This window comes from Meleagris gallopavo, chromosome 12 (assembly GCF_905368555.1).
Source record: "Meleagris gallopavo chromosome 12, MGAL_WU_HG_1.1, whole genome shotgun sequence".
NCBI classification, from domain to species: Eukaryota; Metazoa; Chordata; class Aves; order Galliformes; family Phasianidae; genus Meleagris; species Meleagris gallopavo.
Genome location: NC_139415.1, coordinates 2,323,988 through 2,350,776, shown reverse-complemented (window position 1 = coordinate 2,350,776; position 26,789 = coordinate 2,323,988). Strand labels below are relative to the sequence as shown.

Here is a 26,789-nt window from a genome sequence, read left to right as displayed (position 1 = left end):
CTGGTCGGTTTTATTTGCACAGATTTTTATTTTCAAATATCTGTTATGTAGATTCCAGCAAGTTACAGATGATCCACAGTAACACTTAAAGGCTCACATTTGAGCGTGTGGAAATTACATCACAAGTACATTATTTTGAATTTCCCAGAGAGTATTTCCTACAGTTTTATTGACTCAAAGTTACACATGCACACTGGTTTGTTTCTGCACATGCCCTGACAAAACTTCCCATGTAAAATCTTACAGTGTGGACCTATTGGGCACTTCCTAGCACAAAGTAATGGGCTGCATATGCTAACTCTTTTGTGCTGTATGTAAGCAGTGAGTAAACACACCAGATGCACTTAATGGAGGAGCACACAGGCACACACCAGGGCACTCAACGTGTCACCTTCCTGCCTTGCACTGATCAGAATGCATGTCTGCTAAGTGGCTTGGAGCGTTCTGCCATACAAGTTTTCAGGCAGTTTAAATGCTACATTTCATTAGCTATCTCCTTTATTCAGTCACCAACAACCCTCACCTGGATCTTTTACACTGCGACTCTATGTGGTATTTTGCGATGCAGTTCGTGGCACCAAGCATCCAAAACCTTGATGTCTTCTACTTTTTCTGATGCGCAGTTACTGTACGCAGCACTAGAAGTCATTGAATATGTATTATCTTTTAAGTTCTGTGTTTTAAACTCAAAACATAATGTAAACTGCAGACATCAGAGCCTTTCCATCTGTACAGACACACTTGGTGTTGCTCCCCCCTCTGAAGGCAGTGCTGGAATCAGGTAGGAACTGCTGAGGCACAACTGCTGAGGCGCTCCCAAGGGACAGCTACAGTTGCATTGCTTAATCACTCCATCTTTCCATTTTGTTAACCATGTAGCTGAATAAGAATGATCTGATAGTACTTGGGCATTCATTGTAATGAGTCCCTGGAAAGAAACGTCAGGAGTCAGGCATGCCCAGATCTCCTGAATGAGCGGAAAAAACTTCTGCACAAAGAATGAAAGCATCTTCAGTCTATACACACCAACACTTTCCTTCTATCCCAAATCCCCGTTCTGTTCCCAAGGAAGAAATGAAAAACTTTCACAGCAAGTTGCTCAGCGAAGTACAACGGGCAGTGCCTGAGCTAGAAACCTCCCAGCCCAGCTTCCCTTCCAGGCCATGGCATATCCATCTCCTTTCTTCCAGCTGCTCCAAGCCTTGCGTAACAATGCCATTTCCTGAATTCAGACCTCTACAAATAAACCTTGAGGCTGACTAATACTTTCTTCCCTTCAGCAAGGCATCCTTATAAAACTGAGGTCTTCATGTTAACCCCAGTGAAAAACACCCAATGAGAGAGATCTCATCAAGAGAACAAGATAGTGTTTTCATAGAACCATCATAGAATCACAGAACCATGGAATGGCCTGGGTTGAAACTAGATGATCCTTGTGGTCCTTTTCAATCCAGACCATTCCATGGTTGAAAAGGACCACAATGCTCATCTGTTCCAACCCCCTGCTATGTGCAGGGTCGTCAACCAGCAGACCAGGCTGCCCAGAGCCACATCCAGCCTGGCCTTGAATGCCTCCAGGGATGGGGCATCCACAATGGTCTTGCACATCACAGATGTAAAAGGTTAATTTTGCAAAGAGCAGTAAGTAAGGACTTGAACAAGGAACAAAAGGATACAATCTTTAATGTTCCTATCTGTCTCAGTAGCAACTTTTTATGAGCACACAGCAAAATGCATATTAGTCTGTCCCCAAAACATCCTGCTTAGTCATTGGAGCAAGTGCTCAGTGCACTAATAGTCTGAATTATTCAGTACAGCAAAAGAATGCTGGGACCTCAGTAGCCCATGGCAAGATGAAATGCCAATTAGTGGAGACAGAAGAGCCAAAAGCACACTGTGCCAATCCAGCCAAAGCAGCACTTCCACAAGGAATGAGGGACAGAAAGCAAAGCAACGTGAGAACAATTCTTTAAGGTGTAGATTTGCCACCTACGTAAGAAGCTTGAAACCAGTCCTTCTGGTTGAAGGGAGCATCCCTCTGATTTTTCACCTCTTGTGGGGAAAAGTAGCTCAGGAAATGAATGCGTCCTTGTGAATCATTTTGGTCACAGAACCAACATTTACCACTGCAAAAGCTTCTGTCCACCTTTTCCAAACACGAACAAACAGATTTGTATCCCCACCCAATTCTTATCTTTCCAACCCAACATTTAACATTTCCCAGTGGCCTAAGCACCTCCATTTCCCCGCAAGTCCATAAACAAAAATCTACATCAAGAGAGTTTTATCTGAGTAGATACCAGATCCATTTCTGTGTCACCTATTGGATAACCGGTCTGATTTTATATAAGATTATTTGCATTTGGTGTGTGGATATCAAACACAATCAATGTTAGACTGTTGGTCTACGCACATGTCTGCGAGCACTGCTCTAAGCTAAGGAAGAAGTTGGGTATGTTTTGAATCATCCCAGCTTGTTTACCACATAATCCACCTGAAGAACATTTGTTCCATTCACAGACCACACACCTGACAGCAGGTTGTCCCTTGTACACACATTAAGAAGATGCCTCTCCTTTTCTTTCTTTCCCTGGTACCCCTAATCTGTTTAACTAGAACAACTGGAGTGGGAGTTTGCAATGAGTCAAGAGGAAACCAAATTCACCAAGTCCGTCTCTGCTCCGCTGGACTGATGTGCAAGTGGAAAACAAGTGGATGTAAACTGGACAACCCATTCTTATTGCACACATATGTAACAACCCAGGAAGGAAACAAGAAAAATGCAAAGTTACCAACACACTGTTGTTGCAGTGCATTGCATCAAGACATATTTGTCATCTGAGCCCGATTTGCTTGGTTAACATGATACTGGGCATATCAAAATAAAGCACCTTGGCAAGGTTATTTAGCTGTTTCACAGACAAAACCTGTGAGAACCTAAGGGTAAGCAGACAGGCTTTTATTCTGATTTTCCTTGCTAATGTGGAACCTGAGAGATGATCCATCCACTGCAACAAGTCACAACTTCCCTTGTGGAAAAGGAACCTCTCCAAATACCGCAAAGGTGATTAAAATCTGAACGACAGAGCAGCTAGGAGAGAGGCAGCTTTTGCAGACAGATGACAACCAGTTTATTTGACAAGATTTGTGTTTCTTTTGTACAGTGGATAAATAAAAAAGAGCAAAAAGGTACAGCACCAAGCGTTTTCCCAAGGCTTTGCCCTATTCCTGCTGCACAAAGTTCCCAACATTCTGAATGGCACAGCTCACTGTTTCAAACCTCCAAAACCCACACAAAAACGAGTTTCCCGAAGCTGGGGCACCACCTGCAATACACACAGATAACAAACTCCGCCTGTGTTTTCCAGTGTTAAAAAGCAGATGTTTTTCCTCTCATCAACACCGCGTGGATACCAAACGATCAATGTAACCTCGGTGCAAAGAAGGGAGAGAACATAATGCCTCCCTAAAGGCACAGCTCCGAGGTAGGAGTGTTAGCTCAATTTCTTTCCCAAAATGCTGCAGAGAAAGACGAGAACGAACCAGCTTCCAGTTGTCGTGCTCCTCATCTGCCTTGTCTACACATGGCTTCCCTCCAGACTCCTCTGATGTGCTCCCTCACAGCACAGCCCTCTGCTGTCCTTCTGACACGCAGCTGCAATCTGTGTGGTCTGCTTGGGCGAGTGCAGGGGAAGCTTGCTGGGTTTCAAATTATTTTTTTTTTTTAAAAGCCAGGATAGCAAAAGAAGGTGATTTCTTTTAAAGAGCCCACAGGAATCTCGTAGTATTTCAAATATTTGTACTTGTGTGTGAAGATGGACATTTGTGCGGGATGTGGTGGGGAAACTTGGGGTTGTATATTGGTTTATTTTGGGCAGGGGAAGATTGCTAGCTTCCTACCGGTGTTTTTGCTAAATTATTTTGCAAAACTGCCTGTAGGATTGATTTCCTGCTAAAATTTGAAAAGATTTAACTCGTGGAGTTCATGGAGCAGAAATAAGTCGTGACTGTAATAAATCAACAGTAAAAATTACCTAAAGGGGAAACAAATCCGAGTCATTTGGAGGTGGGAGGAAAAACAAATGAGTACCACTGAAATATTTCAGTGGAAGAGAAGCGTTCAAGTACATTGGGAATGAGGGGGAAAACAGGAAGAGGTATAAATAAGGGGCAGAGGAATGAACAGAATGAAGAGTGATTGGGTAACAGCGCCGAGCAAAGTGGGCCATCTCAGGGAGATCTGATCTTGCGTGCTACGGATTCTTCAGCACAGGGCAGACAACAGCAGCACACAGCTTCATGTTCAAAGCACTGAGCATCAATGCTGGAAATAACTCTTCTTTAACCACATCCTACCTTTGTCACAAAAGCCACATTAAGCCTACAAACGTTTAGTTGTACTTTTAAACAACAAATTACTGACTTCATGTCTCCAACTTTTTGTTAATCTGCATAAAAGCAGAGACATTCCAGCCCAGCCCAGCCACACAGGTAAATAATGTTTTCTTTTGTGACAAACTTAACTAGACCACTGTTGTCTCTCCACCCAACTCTCCAGATGCTCTGCAGGTTTGCTCCCTGGGGTGTGATGACACGATGAGCAGTGAAATGGGCCGTTACAGCCCCACACCCCAAGCACCAAGCATACAACATCCAATGTCTGCTCTCCACTGTAGCCCCATGAATTCATTTCTGCACAAATGAGGGGGCAAGGAATTGTGTAATGCTGATGAGAACATAGAGCTGATGGCTCAGGAGACAAAGACAACATATTGCTTACCTTTCTCACCACCTCTTGGCCACCTCGGTGATGCTCACAGTCTTCTGTGTGGCTAAGTTCGCTAGGATAAGCAGTCACTCAGCTAACAAAGCACCACCCAACACATCCCCAGCTTTCCTGAGGTCCATTTCTTGACAGCTGTATGTGTGCTGTGTCCCTCCTTTGTGCTGGTATCGATGTTTGTGAGTAGGACTCCTCATCAAGCCAGTCAGCACTGCATACTTACTGCTAAAACCTTTGTCCTTCCCTGGGTTTACTTCTTGCTGCTCTAGCACACCGAGTTTGGAGGAGGGCCCACAGGTGCTGGTGAGAAGGGAAGCAGCAGAAGCACACAGCTGGGGAGAGGAGGGAAGATGGAAGGAAGAAGGAGGCTTCTATTTTGGGATTAATTTAGGTGCTGTCTCATGACACAGCTGAGAAGAGGAAAGGAAATAAGATCTATGAAGAGAAAAGTACTGCTGCAGGGTAATTAAGACCTAGGAGTAAACATGCCAAATGGTGTTTGCCACATGACAACAAACAAATGTGAATCAGAACGTGAATCAGTGCTTGAGCAGAGGAAGGAATGTTTTCTCTGCTATTCAGGAAGCACTTCAATTGTTTGGAAAAGGTGTGAGTCATTAACTCCAGCATGTACAAGTGAGACATCCAAAGCTATAAATACCTGACATACTTCAAGGGCTCTTTGGAATGGAACAATGGAAATCTATATGTACTTTTTCAAAACTGCAGAAGCATGAAGCCACACATCGCTTCACAGATTTTGATTTGTTGTGTTTAGGCTTTTCTGAATTGCATTACTCCAGCAGGAAGAGCTATAACCTTGAAAGGTCCAGTTTTCTTGCTTCTGACATTTAGGATAGCTAAACAGCTATTTAGGGGATAGAAGTTGTGAGACACAAAGGCATGTTGACAGTACGCTAATTCAATGCAACACTTCTGTATCTCACAATCTGTAGCTTACCACAGCCATCAAGGAAAATTACCTTTCTGATGGCAACCCTGAATCCCACGTGCAGCAATGTGTCATGAATTAAAAAAATCCTCCTCCACATTGATTTCATACCTGCCTGCTGGAGCTCAGCACCAAGGCACTAAGGAAGCTTCACTGCAATCTCGCAGCATCAATTTTTATGACAACTACAGGATTATTTGGGCTATAATAGACTCAAGCTTTTCTTAATCTGTTTATAACTCCTAATAGAGTTTATTCCTTTTTAATGCTGGTAAAACGTTGGTCTGACTTTAACATCAGTTGTTTTCATTCCCGGCTTAAAGCCACAGCCATACCACACAGTATCAGTGCATTATGGTTACCACGACCTGCAAAGGGCTTGGTTGCAGACCCACACGCAGCCAGTCTGGCTGCTTAGAGCCAAATACTATCATAAAGTATAGACCCAACTCCTTCAGATATTCAGCTTTCACATTTTCCTCTAAGAAAGTCATCTAGTTTAGATTCTATACAATCCTTCTAGAAAAAAATATGTTGTCTCCACATAGCTTTTCAAATTAATTGGGGTGGCCAGCAGGGAGAGGGACGTGATTGTCCCTCTCTACTCTGCTCTTGTGAGGCCCCATCTGCAGTACTGCGTCCAGATCTGGAGCCCCAAGTACGAGAAAGACAGGGAGCTGCTGCAGAGGGTCCAGAGGAGGCCACAAAGATGATCAGGGGACTGGAGCACCTCCCCTACAAAGACTGAGGGAGCTGGGCTTGTTCAGCCTGGAGAAAAGAAGGCTGCGCAGTGACCTCATTGCTGCCTTCAGTACCTAAAGGGAGCCTACAGACAGGAGGGGAATCAACTCTTGGAAAGGGGAGATAACAGCAGGACAAGGGGAAATGGTTTGAAGTTGAAGGAGGGAAGATTTAGGTGGGTGTCAGGGAGAAGTTCTTTACTGTGAGAGTGGTGAGGTGCTGGAACAGCTGCCCAGAGAGGCTGTGGATCCCTGTCCATCCCTGGAGGTGTTCAAGGCCAGGTTGGATGGGGCCCTGGGCAGCCTGGTCTGGTATTAAATGTGGAGGTTGGTGGCCCTGCATGTGGCAGGGGGGGTGGAGATTCATGATCCTTGAGGTCCCTTCCAGCCCAGGTCATTCTGTGATTCTGTAATTGCTGTGATGCCTTCTATCTTGTATTAGGCCTGCAAGGAACGCAGGTGAACTACATACAATGATGCCACAGGCACCTTGCAGAAAGGGATAAATAACATCTCACCAGTCTGATGTTGCCTTTAAAACACCGCAGTCAGCACACACAACTTCATTAGCCAGGAAAGCAGTAGAATACAAGGAAATATCTCTTCCTTTGTTAGCAAGTTGCATTAAATGCAGTCATTGCTGATGGCAGGCTGTGAGCTGCTGCACACTACAGCGTTCTCAGAAACTGAGCAGCTCTCTACATGCCTGATACAGAACCAAAGCTGCTTTAAAAGCCTAGCAACCTGAAACAAAAATATTCAAACGTATTGCTTCAGAGCAAATAAATCAAGCAACACTACAAAGCTCATCACTGAAAATTTCTGCATGCCAGAGCCGCTCAGACTGCTCTGTGATAACAGAACACACTGCAACTACAGCTGGGTTCTCCAGTGATATTTGTACACAGTCGCCAGGCTAAAGCTAACAATTTGTTCAAGTAAAAGATGCTTAGAGAGCATTTAACTGGCATGCTCTCTGCCATTTATACATCTGATCCCACTCACCACCCCTGGAAGCAGAAGCAAAATGCTGCTGTGCTGAGATCTGATACAGTTGCCTTTGTGAAGCATCTGAAGGACAGTGAGGCTTAAATAGCTGCTGTGAAGTCACACGCTGAACCTGTGGCACATCTCACACAGCAGCTCTCTACATGGCAGCAATAAGAAGAGTGTTAAGTTTGCTTCACTTGCAAGCAATCAGGCTAACAGTAGAGCTTCTCACACTGGAATCACAAATCTCTTAACACCGTGCAATTTAGAAAGAGGTGAGAGGACACGGGATTTCCACAGCAGGGCCCCATCAGGCTGCTGGGCCAGTGAGCCATCTCCTGTCATCTCCCTGAGCGCACATCTTGAGCTAAAATGCACGAACTGCAGAAGTTAAATAGGCAACAACACACACACACGAAGCAACTCATCCACACGTCTATGAGAAACGCCCCTGAATAAGCCTCATTCCAACGATGTCCCCTTAACTCCAGTAATGCTCAGAACAAACAACTCCAGAAACCTATCACGGTGCATCCCACCTGCCTCCCTCCGCGGGGCTGAATTCAGCAAGGCATCTGCCAACTTCTACAGACAGAAGAGAATCTGTTTATCAGCTCAGAAGCATGAATGAGACACACATCCAACTCAAGCAACCGCATTCGGCAAATGCTGCAGGTTTCCCTGCCAGCTCTTGTATTTTATTAAGAGTCAGCTTCGCATTTTCTTACAATTAAGAAATGGCCTACCTCACTCCAACACATCTCCACATCTCCAAGCACATTTTCCTGTTTTTCAAGTATTTTTGAAAGATCCCTTCAACCAGAACAAGTTTAATCCTTACACAGTGCATGCTTGTTAATCCAGTCTGTTGTTTCACAAGAAAATACTAAAGTTCAAGTCTTTGAAGCTCACTGGACAAATCATTCCAAACCAGTATTATGTTATAATCACAAACGTTAAAGAAATAGAAAAACAGAACTCCTAGGGAAAAAGTGGATAAAAACAATAAATTAAAACATACGTAGATCAAGAACATGTCTACTGAATCTCATAGTGCATGAGCATTCCACTGGGGAGAAAATAAATTTGAAATTAATTCCACATTTATGCACTTGATTTTGCTACCAACGGTGCTTTAACTGGCTTCAGTATATTTGAGATAGAGGTGCCACCACCTCCAGGGCCCCTGCTCCAACATCCAACCATCTTCACAGCCAAGAATCTCCCCCTCACGGCCCATAAAAACTTCTTGTTTGCAGTCTGTGTGTTCTTCTCATCCTCTCACTCCTGAGATGTTACACGTCACCTTCTCTTCTTTGAGGGGCTTCTGTCACAGCCCCTCAAAGGAACAGCTGTGACATCCCTCCCTCTCCTTCCCAAGCCCCCCAAAGCATCTCATGGACACCATATGCCCTCAGACACTTTGCTAGGCGGCCTGTGCTGAGCTCTGGCAGCTCCCATCCTGCTGAGCACAGCCTGGATTGCAGGTGTGCCCACGATCCCACAGCCAAGTGCCAAACAGGAGGCCAAACATGCTGTTAAACTGCTGGCTCCCTACTGCTACCAGAGAACAGCCGTAAATGCAGTCTCCTCGAGTGTAGCTGTACTGAAGATGGTTATTCAGAGCAATTTATAACTCTGTGGTTCAAGTGCTAGGAATACAAACTGTAGGGCCGGTTAGCCATGCCTTTCAAACTTAGTTTTGCACCATAGAGGTGGTTGGGATACACTGTGGGTACTACCACAAGAGTCCATCCAACATTTTTCACACAGAGGGTGGTGATGCAGTAGAACAGGTTGCCCAAGGAGGCTGTGGATGCCGCATCCCTGGAGGCATTCAAGGCCAGGCTGGATGTGGCTCTGGGCAGCCTGGTCTGCTGGTTGGTGACTCTGCACATAGCAGGGGGTTGGAACAGATGAGCATCATGGCCCTTTTCAACCCAGGCCATTCTATGATACTACGATCTAGCTCAGTCCAGACATCCAACTGTTGCAGTCTCCATATAAACAAATCCAGACAACCATTCCATAGGTTCTGATGTACCTTATATATCCCAGTTATGCTCCCATTTGCGTGGCACTGCTCCTGTCAGCGCTGACACTGCTGTCAAGGCTGGCAGCACAGAAGCAAGGCCTTCAGTGCCTGGAACAGCCCAAAGCAAGAGGCAGCAATGTACCTGGTGGCTGGGTGTGTGCAGGACAGGCACGGTGCTGAGCGGTGGTGGCACAGCCGGCTGCCCTTTGCTCAGTGCAGCAGCTCCTGCCTTCAAGAAGCGGGTTCATAGATTTTCCCAGCGCACCCACGATGCGTGTTGTCTCACATCACAGCCACCTGAAGAATGGAAAGCACACAGCATTCAGGAGCTGGCGGAAGGCACTGTGCAAGAGGTGAAAACTTGCTCATGTCAGGTTGAGCATTTTAGTGAGCTGCTGTGTTCAAGGTTGGACATCGGGAAAGACTTCTCTGAAACAGCAGTGATGCACTGGCATGGGCTCCCCAGAGCAGTGGTGGGGTCACCATCCCAGGAGGTGCTCAGGAACCACAGGGACGTAGCACTGAGGAACATGGTCAGTGCACACAGAGGGGCTGGGCTGGACTAGATGATCTTGAGGGTTTTTCCAACCTTAATGGCTCTATAAGCCTTGACAAATCTTATTTTCAGCTTGTAAACAGCCCCATTTTCAGTAACAGTAGCAGTAACAAGAGATACACGACGGTCAGCAAGAGTCACCACAGACAAGACAGACTTTTGGGAACACATCAGTGCCTCAGGCCTCTTAGCTTTGCCCCGTTCCATTTTTCTTTCATCTTGGTAAATTATTCATCTTATTAGTTCAAGTTTTATCTTTTGATCAAGCTTTTGTAATAGAGAATTTGGAAATGAGTTTCTTAGAGGGACAAGAGCTGTCAGATGGTAACCCGTATCAGATCAAACCCAACAAAGTGGTTTTTAGGACAAGTCAGAGCCAAAGCTGGAACTTCAGAGCGTACGTGCAAAGTATTATTCTCTAAAAACCACAGTGTTGACATTACAAGGGAAGAAAACTGAGGAGAGATCATATCTTCTGAGCCCTCGATCAAATTACTTTGTAATTCACCCACTAACTCATCCTCTGCTTCCCCGAAGAGACAGCAGTCTGGGACAGCAGCAGCTTGTGGATTTCGGAGCACTAAGGCAGAAATGGGAAGTAAAGACAGCACTGCAACCACATCCCCAGGGCACACAGAAACATTCAGAGGTATTTTAAATAACTCAGTAACTTCATAGATTTTTTTCAGATATAAAATAGGGGTCAATGTGAAATTATCTGCAATCTGTACAAAACACATAGAGCACAGAGCTATGCAGTGTTGGCAGTACCCCGTGATTTCCCTCAGCAAACTTTTCTCAAAGTAATTGTCAGATATTAGATTCCAGTATTTCCGAGATGGTATCTGGTAGTTCTTAATTTACCCCAGCTTCTCGTCTTTGAAGCAATCCAGTTTCTGTCCCGGTGCCTAATTTCCATTTTACACATCCTATAATTGCATTTGTCCTTCTGTCCTTGCAAGCCGACTTTTGAAAGATTCCCATCATTAACACATCTACAAAGAGCAAACCAAATCGCTCCCTTTCCAGGTCCTTCAGATAAAATTATTAAGATAATCCTTTTCCTTACATGTTTTGGAAAGTTGGAAGTTCCCTTGGCTGGCTCTTGTAGGAGAAGTCAAGGGCTTGGGCACGTGTGCTGGGAGGGAGGGATGCTCAGCAGAGGCTTCAGACCCTTCACTTGCAAGTCCTCGCTTGTGTGACTTGCTGTTCTCTTCACCAGCTGCCTGCTCTTGGCCATAATTTAATTGCTAGAATCTCCCTCTACGTATTTGGGATCTATTCCCAAAGAAATCCTGCTGAGCTGAGCCGTGCCTATTTCATCATGCAGACTCTCCTGCCCAGGGAGGTGCAAATGGTGCCCACAGCTGTGCACTGTCCTCGGCCATTCACCGCCTCGCCAGTCTCACAGCCACCACCACCAAGATGCAGGCTGTGCTGACAGCACTGCACAGTAAGTGAAACTGAAAAGAGAGCCGTGTATTGCGTCTTATCTCCGTTTTTACAATTAGCAACTTTCCCAACCCTTCTGTCTCTCTGTTTCCAAGGTTACAAGTGAGGCATGACAAAGGCAGGAAGAAAACCCAGGCATTTTTTGGCTCCCAACTTTGTTCCTTTTGCTGTTCAGCCATTTTCCCTTCCTACACTGCAGGCTTCACTCTTACAGCAATTCACTTCAACAACTCCTGCAGCCTGTTGTTTTTTTTTGCCGATTCCAATCAGTTTTGCCAACCTGGGTTTGTTCACTCCTTGCTACATCCACTCGGAAATCGTGAGGGAAACCATACCCTGACCGGTTCTAGCTGAGGAAAGGACACACACCTATAAAAGAAAGTTAAACCAAACTATTCCTAAATGTATGTAAATGGCGTGAGAGGAGACAGGAAACCACATGCAAAGTGCAAATCAAACCCATTGTTTTGCTCCATTTCTGAAAAAATCACTGGAAAATGCCTCCCCACCTCCTGAACCTCCCTGTTCCCCACAGAAGGAACCAGGCAGAGCCGAGTGCTGTCCCCCCTCTGCAGAGCAGTGCTGACGTCTCCCTGCCCTCCTCCTTCCAGCAGGATCGCAGTTTGCCAGCCTTGGCAGCCAGAGCCGCATTGAAAATAGAACTGAATCCCAAAATGTGATTTGGCAGCAGCTGCTGAGGCGCTCAGTAAGTCTGCTTCTCCTCTTTTCCACTTCCTTTCGCCCACTCTAATCTCGGGCAGAAAAGCTCTCGGACCTCTTGCAGCAGACAAAGAGCCCCGAGCGTGCCAGCCTGCGCACACCGTGGCAGATGAGGGCACGAACCTGGCACTGCGGGCAGCTGCTCTCACCCTCACGTGCTGCAGGGCCTGAAGGCAGCACCCTGCGTGCCTCCCAGCCCTGGGGAATGCTCCAAGGAGACCTCACTGCGGCCTTCCAGTACTGGGGGCTTATGAGCAGGAGGGGGACTGTCTTTTTATGTGGTCTAATAGTGACAGGACAAAGGGGAACGGCTTCTAACTAAACGAGGGGAGACTGAGGTAAGATGTGAGGAGGAAATCATTTACCCAGGAGGCGATGAACTGCTGGCACTGCTGCCCAGAGCTGCGGGTGCCCATCCCTGGAGGTGACAAGGCCATGCATGGGCAGCCTGAGCTGCTGGGGGGCACCCAGCCTACAGCAGGGGCTGGAACTCAGTGAACTTTAAGGTCTTTTCCAACCCAATCCACTCTATGATTCCATATTTTACAGATATTTAGAGAGAGAACACAGTGCTGTGCAGAAGGAAGCTCAAGCTTTTAACACGTGCTTCCACATCAGGTGAGAGGAGTGGACATGTGGGATCGCTGCATCTCTGACAGCCTCAACTTCTCACTAGGAAGCACCGTGCACAAATCAAACCATCCGAAACGCTCACCATGTGAAAGCAGGGATGGAAATATTCCCCTCGTTGAGAGAGCAGAGGGACTTCCCAAGCACTTGTAGCACACGCCTCCTCCCTCCTCCCCTCTGCATTAAGCTCCAGAGTTTCTACGGGCAGCCCTGGCCGTCAGCACCAGGAGGCCCATCTCACAGACCCACAGTGCCCATAAGCCACTCAGCCCAAACCAGCAGAGCTGCTGGGGGCTCTTACTCAGGGAAAAGCCCCATGAGCAGGGAGCCGAGGCCTGTCAGCTTTTCCTGAAAGACCTTTAAAGCCTCGGTGAGTCACACTGGCCCACGCAGCAATCCGGCACGTTGTTCCCATCTGCCCTCCTCAAAGCGTGTGGTGCTCAGTAAAACACCACTGTACAAACAGCTATGGACAGGCCAAAAGTCTGTGAGCGAATCGCAGCACTACTTCTCTGTATGTTTTTCAACCCAACGAGACCTAAATCAGGCTGCTACGAGACAGCCAGGACTGCAAAATCCACTTCCCTGCTGCAGGATAAGCTGACTGCTTGTGGGGCCTGGATGGGAACTGCTGCACCGAAGTTACAAAAGCATCCACTGATAGCACCGAGCTCTTTTAACGCAGATCACTGCTGCTGACACCACTTTGCCTTTTTTGCTGTTACTCGCATCTCATTCAGCTCCGCAAGCGAGAATGCGTGCATTGTCCAAGCATTTGTCACAGTCAGCATTCTGTTTGGTATGAGAACATCATGCCCTACTTTATACGTTCAGTACATTTTTCAGAAGACTTCAGAAAGCCTATGTTTTTAGGAGGACTGTTTTCTGCCACTTGTTCTCATCTTCTCTTAGCTGTGAACACCAGAAGACCTGAGAGCATCTCTGCAGTCTGCCTCGTCCCCTATCAAAACAATGAAAACGTGATCTTGAGGTCAGTGATGAAACTGCACGGTGAGGCTTCCTTACCCAAAAGCTATGACTCGGAAACAAGGCAAAGAAAAAAGCCACTTTTACTCTACGTATTCTCCTCCTATCTTAAAATGGAAACTCCTGATCAAATCTGAAAAATAAGCACCAAACTAAGCATCGCCCCTGCTTCCAAGACTTCTCTGTTGCTGAACAATACAGAATTTAATTGCCAAACATGACTCCCAACTCTCATGCTAACTTGAAGCATTCAGACATGAACAAAGTAAATACTAATCAGGTCTGGCTGCAAGCTTCTGACTGCAGCACAGCTCTTCCAGCCAAGGCAGAAATATGTAACCAGCAAAACCCATTGTTGCTCAGAGCAGAGCCCACCATGTGACCAGCACGTGTTTTAACAGCAAGTAAAACAAAAAAGATGATGATACCAAAACCACAAAGGCCAAACCTAGCAGGCCAGGATATGTCTCTAGAAATACTTTACATAAGAGCAAAAAGCTTCACTATTGGAACTAAAGACTTAAACCTCTCACAACAGAAGTAGTAGGGATCAAAATACATTTCCCACTCTGTATTATGGCAACTAAAACAACACTGCAGCTCGCTGCCGGGCAGCAAAGTGAACAAGACCATGGCAGTGTTTTGGGTCTAATTTTAAACTCTGAATACCTGACTCCAGGCCAGCTTTTCATTCTCTTCTTTGTTAATTCGGCGACTGATGGAGTAGTTGTTTGATTGGAGATGTCTTCAGCTGATTTCTAAAGCCATTTCTGCCAGTTGTCCATCTGCTTGCAGTGCATGGACAGCTGGGATGCTCATGGGGTGGCTCCTAAACCAGGAGAACATCTTTGAGCAAACCCACCTCACAGCCACACTCTCTTCTCCTTTCATAGAATGGCCTGGGTTGGAAGGGATCCCTGCTGCAGGCAGGGCTGCCAACCTCCATATATAATACCAGATCAGGCTGCCCAGGGCCCCATCCAACCTGGCCTTGAACACCTCCAGGGATGGACGGGGCATCCACAGCCTCTCTGGGCAGCTGTTCCAGCACCTCACCACTCTCACAGTAAAGAACTTCCCTCTGATATCCAACCTAAATCTTCCCTCCCTCAGCTCAAAACAATTTCCCGTTCCAAAGCTGGTGACTCCTTCACCCCACATTCGCTCCGTCCACCAGCCTCCCCTCCTTTGAAGAGGAGGAAGAAATAAAGCAGAGAGTAATTAGAAGAGAAGCTCCAAAAACTAACAGCCTCCACCATCGGTGCCAATATTTTTTGAGGAAGTCGTAACTTTACACAGAGAAAATTCCAAAGATTTAGAAATCTGGAAATACTACAGAAGACAGTTTGCTACTCAGACTCCATCCAAGCTGCGGGGACCTCAGGCCTGCAGAGCTGGAGACGAGACAACCGCGGGGTCTGACAGGGCTACAGGCAGCAAATACTTCACTAAAACCCACATAAAAACTGAGGTCATGCTCCGAACTTTAAAAACAAAGATTAGGTAATAAAGAGCACAAAGCTCAAGAAAGCTGCTCATCTGAAAAATATGCAAAACAACTACATAAAAGTGATTAATTCCAACATTTTAAAGAGGCAGAAGAGAAAAAAGCTGCCTCTGTTGCTGCTGAGTACAGCTTTCCCAGGAGGAGCCATCCATGGCCTGCAGGTCCCAGCAGCTGCAATCAGTCAGAGCACTCCTGCTGGGGCTGCACCAACAGCAGGGCTGGGCAACACCAAACCCTCACCTCTGCCTCCCATACAGACATATCTCAATCTATTTCTCCCAACAAAAGCTGGGCTTTAAAGTTGAGTGATACCTGAAATATCAATAATATTATCCCTTTGGCTCCCCTCTTCTGGAATGGCACTTAAGGGCACCAGAGCTAACGTGTGCTCCTCATCAGCCTGAGAGAGGCACCTTGTGAAACGATTCTCCTCGTGCTTCTTTAAGCCCTCAGAATACAAACGGAGGTTTGGCTCATCCCACAAACCATGAGCACAGTCTCCTTTTTGTGGTGTGACGGCTCTCCCTTCTTAACTTGCTCAGAAAACTACTGCCAAGAACAAAGCAGCACCTCCAAGAACTGTCAGAGTTCTGAGATAAAAGCTTGGCAGGCTGATGAGTGCACACTCATCTCTCAGACCAGCCCTGCACTGGTCGGCCCCAGCAGGATATGGGAGCTGCTGGGGCTTGTGATGGCATGCACAAAGGGCAGCTGCCTGACTGCGCATCGCTTAACCAACAGAAGTGTCACAAGAACATCTTCCATCTTCTTGGCAGAACACTGACATTGCTGGGAGCTCATGGAAAAAGAGGGACAGAAAAGAAACCCTGAAACACTGAGCAAAATCATCCAACCTGCAGGTGTCAGTACCTAAGCCACAAATACATTTGCAGGAGAGAACCAAATCAGCGTTACAGTAAATTACAGCTATTGCCTCACGTGCATCACAATGTAAAAAAAGGAGCTGTTAGATGATAGCAAAACTGCTCCCATTCCATTGAGAGGCAGGTTGGAATGGATAAACACCTCCCTCATGAAACCCAATGGGGACAAACCCAAGAAGTGGCATTGTTATGCAGAGAGAACTACTTCGGAAGGAGGCTGTGCTGATGAATGTTCCTCTTTAATATGTACACTAAAAACATGGGAAAAGAACAGCACTCAAGGCCAGCACCACCTACAAATATGCAGCATACAACCCATATAATACAACATGAAGGACTACTGGCTGGCATAATAAGCACTGCCCACTAAAGAAAACATTAAGCGTTACATGAACTCACATTTCCTTCTCCATTCTACATGCTGCATTTTGTTTGGATGCTGATAATGTCCACACGAAGGCCTCTAAGTCAGCTTGGCATGGAGGTGATATAGGTTGGGTTTTGGATGACAGACAGATGTAAGACACAGAGGACTGGTAGTCATCTCTAGAAAACAGCAGCAACTTATCTGAAAGCTTAAGAAACCTCAGTCCCTTCCACGGAGAGCCCTGGCAGTTGCTCTGGAACCTTTTAGAAAGCAGTAACACAGCCCTTTTCCATCATCTCATCCACAGGGGCTGAGCAGAGCCCTCCCCGATAACCCATGTGGGTTATCTTTCCCAACATGTTCCTGTACAACGCAGTTCCTCAGGCTGAGCGTAGCTTCAGAAGGAATGTCACTGCTATCTCCACTGCTCAGGAATAGCGCTGTTGATTTACATTGATAAACGAAGATAACACAGCCATGAGCAATGAAGTCCATCTGCAAAGGACAAGTAAAGCCTGCAGTGTTAACGCTGTTCTGTGCTACAGAGAGAAACAGCAAGCCTGTAAAGCACAAAGGGTGAGCAGCAGGCTTTTTTTTTGTTTGCTTTTTAAATGCAGCACTTCTTGCTATTTGTACGATGCAACTTACAATGACTTGCAACACTGAGTGTAAGAGCATACTTACTGAACGCCAATACCAATCAGAGAGGAACCTGCAGCTGCTCTCTGAAAACAACTGCACAGACAGGCGAAGCAATCCAACACCTCTCCCATTCCAGCAGGCAGAGCCACACAGGAGAACACACTGTGACTGAGGCTCCAGCACTGCTGTGGGATCTCTCACCACCCCACTGCCTCACCTTGTACGGGCTGAGCTGCCGCTGAAGGCTTCTCATGACGACTGTTACTAACAGTGCAAAGCTCCTGTTAGTGGAGCTATGGGTGCCTCCTATCCCCAGCATTCCTGATGCACAGCACTGCAGGAGGCCGCTTGGGAAGAGCTTTGCTCCCACCCATGGAAGTGCTGCAGCAGAGCAGCACCATGGGGTGGCTCAGAGGACAGGGTGAGCAGCCGCATGGTGGATACAGCTGCATACCGCAGGTCTGCCTGTCTTGGTGGTAGGAAAAACTCTGAATGGGTGAACCCATGGGCATAAGAGCACTTCAGGTCATGGCAAGCCTTGTCCTAACACGCCTCTGCTTTCCAAGCTGCCCAAGCAACCTTCCCAAGCCAGAGATGGTGACCTTGAAACACCCGTTTGCTCATTCCAAGAAGGCCTGCCCTACCATCAGTACAATTATTGCAATCAAAAGACTTGTCACCAAGAGAGCCTTGAGCAGCCCAGCAAGTCGGAGGCTTTCTTGCAAACAACCTGATATTACACCCCTCGAAACAAATCACAACAACAATCACAAACAGCCACGATATAAGAACAGTGTTACAGATGAGAAGCTCCAAGACGGTCAACCTTCATGCCTTGAATGCGCACTTAGTGCTCAGCACGGCGAGCTGCCCCTGCTGATGTGCCAGGCCAGCACGTGGCTCCAGCCAGCTGCACGGACAGTGTCTGTGCCCCATACATGCTGTGCATCTTTGCTCCCCATCAGCTCTCTCCCTGCCTCTGAAGACAGAACATCTACAGTTTACAGTACAAAAGTCACGGAAATAAACTACCTCCTCCAAGCATCATTCCAAACAGCACGAGTCACGCTCCTTAACCATATAGTTACAGACCGACTGACACCGGAGAGCATTGTGCAATCTGTTTTTAAGTAAAAATACCCAGTTCAGCGTAGGGAAGCACAGAGCAAACGGAAAACCAATTACACGTGAATTATTCCTCTGCAGAAAACTTCTGCGTTAATATTTATTCTCTCTGAGATTCGCATTAAACTTCGAAGTTTCTTAAAGGAAGAGCTTTCACAGAGAGGAGCGGTGATTTGCTGGGCATCCCCACCAGCCCAAAGGTTTCTCTGCAGCCAGCAGGAGGAAGAGAGAAAGGACAAATCTGCCCAGGGAAAAAAAACAGCCAGAAAACCAATAACCACACCAGGACGCTTCCAGCTCCAGAGCTGTAAGATGCTCAAGTGTTTCCATTATTTCAGAAGGGCCTGTTTTGGAATTTACTGGCCGGTAACGGGGAGGATTATGTATTTCCCCTTTTTAAGCCGCTCTTCTTGCTGTGTTGAAAACCACAGCCATGAAAACCACCAGAAAGAGCACTGATGGACCAAGAAGCAAAGTAACAACTCTGCCTGACAGCCTGTTTGGCAGCTGAGGAGACAGCAAGAGCATCAGCGACGCGTGCAGAAACTTCTCTCAGGAGCCAACAGCTCTGAAGTCAACACAGAAGGATGTCTGAATTTGATCACGCTAATAGCAAAGCAGTGCCTTCTAAATGAATACGAAGGTTTTTTGACAGGAAGAGCCTTGGAGCTGGATGACTGCACCTCAATATGCACACACAGCACTCTGTGCCATATCCCACCTGGCTCCTGGGATGAGCTCGGTACGGCGGCCTGATAAACACAGGCATCCATTCAGGAAAGGACTCGCTAAGGCTCAGAACCACACCTGTTAAAAGGATTTATGGAAACATTTAAAGTGTAGCCATGAATCTCTCACCGAGTGCGCTCCTATACGGCCTCTGTCAAGTACTGCAGCAACCCAGATCTGCCCGAGCACCGAGGAGTCGGCCTTTATCTGCCAAGTGCTGTGCTTGTCACTGTGCTTCCCATAATAGCAGCAGCTTTATAAAGGAAGGATGTCACCCTTTAGCACCATGCTGACCTGCTGCCTCAGACAAGGTGTTACCAAAACAAACACTGCAGAAGCCCGCAGTGTGAGGCCTGGCATCACCTTTATCTGTTTGTTTGCTGTGATTCCAAGAGCCTCACTACGTGCACCTCCCGAAATCAACAGTGACGGCAGAAGGATGGCTTTTCTTACACTGCTGCTGTGACTGATGCAAAAGCACTGCTGTTAAGGCCCACACAAGATGGGCACTGTGCATTTCTACGTATCTGTGTGCCTGGCACCACGAGCTGCCGTCCCAGTACCACTACTCACAGAATGGTTTGTGTTGGAAGGGACCTTTAAGATCACCCAGTTCCACCCCTGCTGTAGGCTGGGACACCTCTCTAGCCCAGGCTGCTCACAGCCCCATCCAGCCTGGCCTTGAGTGCTTCCAGGGAGCAGCATCCACAGCCTCACTGGGCAACCTGTGCCAGTGTCTCACTGCCCTCACAGCAAAGAATTTCTTCCTAATATCTACTCTAAATCTACCCTCTTTTAAACACCCACAGCGCAGTCGCCTCTATCCACACCTCTCAGCCATCGGGCAATCTCCAATCCGCTCAGTCCACTTGCAGAGACCTGGGGAAAGAGATTGCTTCAGTGACTCAGCCACTAATCTTCGGCAAAAGGAAGACTGACATTTTTCTCACAGGTCCATAATCTCTCCTAATGACTTGGAGAAACCAAAAGGAAACACGCAGGCTACCACCCTAAACCACAATTTATTGGAACAGCAGCTTGAGGCGTCGGACAACTGATTGGCACTGCTAGAACGTAAAACCAAGCACTTTGTCCTTGTCACTGACACTTCACAAACAGCAGAGCTCTCGCCTCCTTCTCCACTGGAACAGCCAACGAGCAAAGCCTGGTTCTGCTTCGCAGCCTGTATTTTTCCACTCTAAACTTCAAATGATGGTAACAGCAACTCCACATTCTTGTGCTGCTACCATATGAAATAGCAGAATGTAGACGCCAGTGCTGTGCCAGCCCCGTGGGGCACGCATCTCCCACGTTACCTGATGGGGCTGTGGAGTGAATGTGGCCACACTCACAGTTCCTGGCTGCTGCAGTCAGCCATGAGATGCCACACGTGGCTTACAGTCAACTCAACATTATTTCTTTGAACTTCATTTTAACTAATAGAACAGCCCTTGGTTTACTGATTACCACTGTTGTATTGTAAGGAGGTTAAAAACACCCGGATCTCTCCAGGTATTCCATCTACACCGACAGCAGCATGCTAACAGTCTTGTTTCCAGTTTCCCTGGTCAAACTTTCTCTTTGTCATCTCTTTCCACACCACACATCTTCATGATGTCCATGGCAGCACAGCAGCACACACCGCACACCTCCATACCGCACACCTCCATACCGCACATGGGGCTGCGACCCCGGCTGCAGTGCCGGGATGCAGGGATGGAAGGGCAGGTGGCAAAAGCCAGAGGGAACCTGTGGGCCATCCCAGCAGCCCCAGCAGCCCCGGGCTGCCGATCCCAGGCCTGGGGAAAGGCAGGTCTGACAGGCACACGTTGTAAAACGGAAAACGACTGCCGGGGCAAAGCGACCCCAAAGCCGAGTTCGTGTCAGACGTCATTAGGAACAAGAAAGCAACGACCACGAGGAGGAAAACCGTCGTTCTGACTGTAAGGAAAAGGGACACTGAACAGGAAAAAGGAAAAGGAAAGGAGAGAGCCGGGAGCGTTAACCCAGGAACGAGGCAGGGGAGGCACGCTCCAACTCGTTCGTCCGCCAGACGTCTTTTCGCACGGACTGCCCCGGGACGGCCGCAGACGCCGAGCAGCGCCCGCCGGTGCGTCGTCCCGTCGCGGGGCAGAGGAGCGCAGCCGGGCGCCGTCCGCGCACGGCGCGCCGCAGCCGAACAAAGGCGCCGCCCGGACGCAACTTCGTCCCGAGCGCGGGGAGCACCGCCGGCCGCCGCCTCCCGGCCCGCGCCGCTCTCCGCCCGCGGACGGAGCGCCTCAGCCGGCGCCGCTCGCCCGCACCTCCCACCTCCCCCCGCGCGGCCGCGCTCGGGGCCCCGCCGAGGAAACCCGACCGCGCGGCGCCCCTCGCCCGAGGGTCGGCCCCCCGTGCCTCACCTGACGGGAACTCCCGGCCCCGCGGCGCGCTCCCGGGTGCGGCGGCTGCGCGGAGGCTCGCTGAGGGCGGCCGGCCGCCGGGCCGCGCTGCGCCGAGTCCCGGGACGGGCTGCGAGCGCCGCGCCCGCGCGCACCACCAACTCCGGCCGCCGCCGGCCGCGGCGCGGCCCCGCCCCCCTCGCGCACGGAGGGGCGGGGCGTCCCCGCCCGCCGCGGCAGCCCATTGGCTAGGGAGGGGCGAGGGGGCGGGGCGAGGCCGCGGGCGCGCTCCAGTCCCGCCGCAGGGGAAGACTACACGTCCCGGCATGCATCGCGCGCGGCCCGGCTTCAAAGTCGAAGGTCCCCGCGCGAAAGGTAACGGTGTTCTTCCGCTCGCGCGAAAAAAGTAGTCCCGGTGTGTAGTCTGGCCTCCCGCTCCGAGGCGGTGGAAAGGGGAAGGGAAGGGAGACGAAGCGGTGCTGGGGTCGGCCCGCGTGTTTCCAGCCCGGGCTCTCTTTGGGGTGTCTCCGGACAGCGCTGCGGTGAGGGGCGGAGAGATCCGCGCGGGTGGAGGCGTGGTGATGCGGCTCTGTGAGGGACGCGGCGGCGGCGGCGCGGGGCGGAGGGGACGCGCAGTGCCGGGCCGAGCCCCGCAGGTCAGTGCGGCGGGCCGTGGGGCTGCTCGGCTCTCTCACCGCCCGGGGCGGCCCGGAGAGCAGCGCAGCGCCGAGCTGGGGGCGGCGTGCCGGGACCGGCCCGCCCGGCCTCCCCGCGGCTTTGGGCCTGCGGAGTGGAGCGTGGGGCTGAGCGCTCGGCGCGTGTCTGCTACGTCCTCATCGCCTTCGCGTCCCGTCGGCGATAAAAGGCGGCGGTTCCCCGTTCTCCTTAGCCGTTACGTTATTATGTCCCTTCAGTAGTCCTTTAAGGAGCCGTCCTGCCCTTCAGCTCGGTCAAAATAGAGAAACCGCGGTGTGTGACTGAGCCCCGCTGTTCCCTGTGCGAATTTAATCTTTTCATTCTTCCTGCTTGTGGTGGGGTGCGTAGAGAGCAACCCGACAGGTGCCCGTTCTGTGAGAATAAAGCGAGCCCCGTTCTCAGAGCAGTGCTTTAGCAAGAGTGGGGTTCAGCTCTGTGTGTGTCACTGTCAGAAGGTGACTAGACACAAACTGCTGTGCTTCCCAGTTCCTAAACGTCTTCCATCTTCTGTTCCTGCAGGACACGTTCCCTCAGCAGGCGTGAGCTGTCTGATGGCGAGGGCTGCCCAGATTGCTGAGGTGTGCTGAGCTGCCCCGTGCTCAAGGACTGCTGAGTGGAAGCAGTGAGGGTGAGCTGAGCTGTTGCTCTGTACCCACCTGGCGGAGTTATTCCTTCTTGTCCCACTGTAAGCTAATGCAAGTTGGCTGAACTCTCCCTGCCTGACCTGCCCTCCCCAGGCTGTGGCTGGAGGATTTTTACTCCCCCCACCTGAAGCATGCGTTGAACTGTGCTGGTTTTTGTTATGTTGAGATGTGTGTTAAGGGGCACACACTAGTGCTAAAACAGCATGGGTGGAAGAAGCTGTGCTTACAGCCATGGAGACACTCCTGTGATCATCACAGAATCACAGAATGACCAGGGTTGGAAGGGATCTCAAGGATCACGAATCTCCAACCCCCCTGCCACATGCAGGGCCACCAACCTCCACATTTCATACCAGACCAGGCTGCACAGGGCCCCATCCAACCTGGCCTTGAACACCTCCAGGGATGGACGGGGCATCCACAACCTCTCTGGGCAGCTGTTCCAGCACCTCACCACTCTCACAGTAAAGAACTTCCCTCTGATATCCAACTTAAATCTTCCCTCCCTTAACTTCAAACCATTTCCCCTTGTCCTGCAGTTATCTCCCCTTTCAAAGAGTTGATTCCCCTCCTGTTTGTAGGCTCCCTCTGCATCAGAGGGAAGGGTAACACAAGAGAACACCAGCGTGCGTGTTTGAGGAGAGTAGGTGAATTGAGCTTTTTCCTTTGGGTACTCTTGTACTCTAATAAAATGCCTTTTCAATTTCCAATTGGATTGGCTTTGGAGATCTTCCAGAACTAGTTCCTTTAAGCTTTTTTTGTTTTACTTCCATGATTTCCTCTAGAAACAGAAGGGTATTATTTCCTGTGTTGATGGAAACCATTAAAGAGTTGACTAGTGCTTGATAAAAACACTGCGGCTCCAAGTGCTTGCTTGGTATGACTTTCCTAAGAACAATTTGTTTTCAGAAATGTTTTTTTTCTTTAATTTTTAAAGCCACTGAGCCACTAAAGCAGTGAAGGCTGTCTGATAACTCTTTTGAGGGCATAGCAACTGGAACTTATTTATACATTGTCATGTATTGTCAGTGTTGCTACCTGTGAGATAGGTTTCATGGTGAGAAACTGCAAGCAGACCAGCCCTGTACCAGTCTTTTCTGTAATGCTGTGATTGTTGGGGTGTGCCTGTCTGTTAATGGCTTTTATTTTAAGGATTAATATGCATATCTGAAAAGAGTTGCAGTGTTAATACCCGACTTGTAGGGACAACCCTGAGGTTGGATGTTCTGTTTCTGAAGGCTGCTTATGAAATGTTTGATGCCAACAACTTTTGGGTAACTGCAGTTGCAGTTGGACTGACATGGCTTTGTGTGAAGCCTTCACTCACTGTGAGATGGGAGCAGTTGGGGGTTAGGAGAAGGCAAATCGAGTTGAATAATTGAATGCTGGGTTTTGGATGTTATTAGGAAATCTCTGTTATTCCTTGACCTTACTTCCCCGAATGCTGTTGCACTTTAAACCGAGCTTGTCTTTCACAAATGATGGTAGGGACATTCCTATTAAAGAAACTTAATCGGTAAAAATGTTAAATGGAAGCAGCGTTGTCTTCAAAAAGGCTTATTAAAGGTTTTCATCACAGAAATGGATGATTCTGCTCTCCTTTGCAGGAGGCTGTGGCAGCAGCTGCCTTTGACTGAGCGATTTCAGGTTTTTGAGCCCGGCAGTCTGTGTGGCTTAGAATAAAAAAAAACAGAAAGAAATGTTGTTATACTTCACTGTTTCTGAGATTCTTGTGGGTTGGGTTGTTTTCCAGTACATGGGAACCTGAGACTTGGGGATGTTCCGTTATGAAGGCTGTGGTGAGTGATGTGGTGGACAGCTGACACCCTTAACCTGTAGTTCACAAATTGCTATTGCGTGAAAATTAGAGGAATTGCTCCAGTGAAAAGGCTGAGTGATGTGAAGTTATGTTACCATTGGCAACGATGTGTGAAGTTCATCCTCAAGAGAATGAGGATAGTGGAAGTGTCAGTTATTAACTGGATTCAAGTGATGTAGGACTGATGGAATTTGTTTCTGACTTGTTCTGGTTTTTATTCCTCTGGTGTTGAATACAGAAGAGTTCTTGGCAGTTTAGTGTGTTCCTGGGTAAAGGTCTACTTTCGTTCCATTGGTGTGTTTAACTCTGAAAAGTTCATGTCTTTAATTATTCTGCGGTACCTGAGGGATTGTTTATGGCCAAAAGAGACTTGTGACAAAGTATTATTAATCACCTTTCAAAATAAGTGATCTACAATATTTGCTAGGACTTGAAATAGGTGTTGGTGTGTCTGGTTTGGCTTTGTGATGTTCTGTAGGAGTCGGAGCCAGTGAGTCTTAGCTGCTGGTAATCTCTAGAGCCAGTGCTCCTGCAGGCTTTGACAAGCTGCTTCAAACGGCTGATGAGATGAAAGTGATTTTATGTAGGTGCTGACCTAGCTAAGGGATTTGTTCAAGCTGGAAACCAAACATTTGCATGAACACAGAGCTGAGTGCGGCTGGGTGTGAGGAGGAATAGTAAGGCAGGGGGTGGTAAGGCCCGTGCTTTAACTAACATAAAGCTGCTGGAGGTACTGGATGGGAGGGAGTACTGGACCTTAGGTCAGTACTGATATGATAAACAGTTGCTAAAAGTCCAGCTGAGTTATCCTGATGTTTATCTGACCGTGTGGCAGATGAGGGGATTTCACTCTCAGGAAAGAATTCATCCACTTAATGGCATTGAGTAGCTGTCTCTTTGGCCCCCTAAAGCAGCACGCTGCACATCTGTGCACCGCTTCTGGTTTGAGAGATACAGGACAGTCCCCCTCCGTGCTGCTGGCTGTGATGTGAAGTTGAACTGCATGAGGATAGTTGGCTACTCAATGAAACAGTTACCCAGCTTGTCCCCTGCACCTGGTAGTGCCCAGCACCTGCTGGATGTGAGGGATACGTATGTATATACACAAGGTTAAGGATGAGCAGTGAGTATTTTTTATTTTTATGGTGAGATCTAAATATGTATATAAGCTTGCAGTGTAGTTACTTGCTTCAGTTGAATGGGTTCTCAGTGTGCAATAAATGGTGGTCACTAGAGTTGAGTTAGCTGAATTCAGATAAGTCACATGGAATTAGCTAGTGTTTTTGTGGATTTTTGTTTGTTGCTCAGAAAAGAAATGTTATTATTTAGCTTGGAATTTCCTTGGTTACTGTTTCAAAGCTGTGGGGATGAGATGGCATGATGATTTTTAGCCCTGGTGCAGTGTTTGCTGAAAACAAGGCATGTCAGTGGATGTTCTGTAAGAACAAACTGGTTGTTCCATTTGTGTCAGAACAGGTGAAGTAACCGTCTCATGGTTACGACTCTGGGGTCATCGTTATTTGTTGATCCAAAGCTGAATTTCTGATGAAATCAACAACAACCCACACTGGTGCTCAGAAGACGTGGTATCTGGCACCGTGATTGGGAAGCTCAAGTGTCGGTCTCCATAGCTGGAACAGCAGAGGAGAGTGCTGTGACAAAACAAGCTCTGGTAATAGCATGAGAATATACAACAGAAAAACAGATCAGCATCAAGCCAAGTATTGGAAACAGTAAACTGTGAATCTTCTTTCACACTTTTAACTCTGGAGTTTGCTAACATTGCATTTCTGCTGTGAAGGCGGGTGGGGGAAGTGTTCCCAGTATGGGATAAATGGTGCACCAGGATAGGAGGAAGTCTGTGTATTAAGTGTAGTTATCTGAAAGTGTCACGTAGTGGGCTCTCGTCAGCCCTGGCATCCACTTTCTTTCTGGGGCAGGTAACCATGTGAAAGGCTTTCGGAGCAGACTGCTGGCCCAGGCTGTGTTACTGCAGTGTGCTGTAGCTGGAATTGTGCCTCTTCTGCTATGGCTGAAATGGAGCTGAGACAACCAGTGTTTGCCTTAATCCTCACTGTGTCACTACATGGGAATGAATTTGTCTTTAACTGTTCTTTGCTCAGTTTAATTAAGGTAGAGAGGTAAATATTCTG

At 48.2% G+C, this 26,789-nt stretch overlaps 2 protein-coding genes across 8 annotated transcripts in view; one reads left to right on the top strand and one right to left on the bottom strand.

Moving 5' to 3' along the window:
* PEAK1 (pseudopodium enriched atypical kinase 1) overlaps positions 1–21,696 on the bottom strand; it is a 97,265-nt gene extending 75,569 nt beyond the window's left edge. For 2 of the 4 annotated variants that reach the window (XM_085233900.1, XM_085233905.1), the window contains exons 1-2: positions 21,499–21,696; positions 9,643–9,797 (exon numbers count right to left, since the gene is read on the bottom strand). The gene's annotated coding sequence lies outside the window, so the exon portion shown is untranslated. Of the gene's footprint in view, positions 1–9,509; positions 9,534–9,642; positions 9,798–21,498 lie in introns of those variants that run through there. The other 2 variants (XM_085233902.1, XM_085233903.1) reach the window with 2 other exon arrangements.
* Positions 21,697–21,836: 140 nt separating this feature from the next.
* HMG20A (high mobility group 20A) overlaps positions 21,837–26,789 on the top strand; it is a 37,341-nt gene continuing 32,388 nt past the window's right edge. Inside the window, exons 1-2 of one of the 4 annotated variants that reach the window (XM_085233910.1) lie at positions 21,837–21,852; positions 22,693–22,801. The gene's annotated coding sequence lies outside the window, so the exon portion shown is untranslated. Of the gene's footprint in view, positions 21,853–21,975; positions 22,134–22,692; positions 22,859–26,789 lie in introns of those variants that run through there. The other 3 variants (XM_085233909.1, XM_085233908.1, XM_085233911.1) reach the window with 3 other exon arrangements.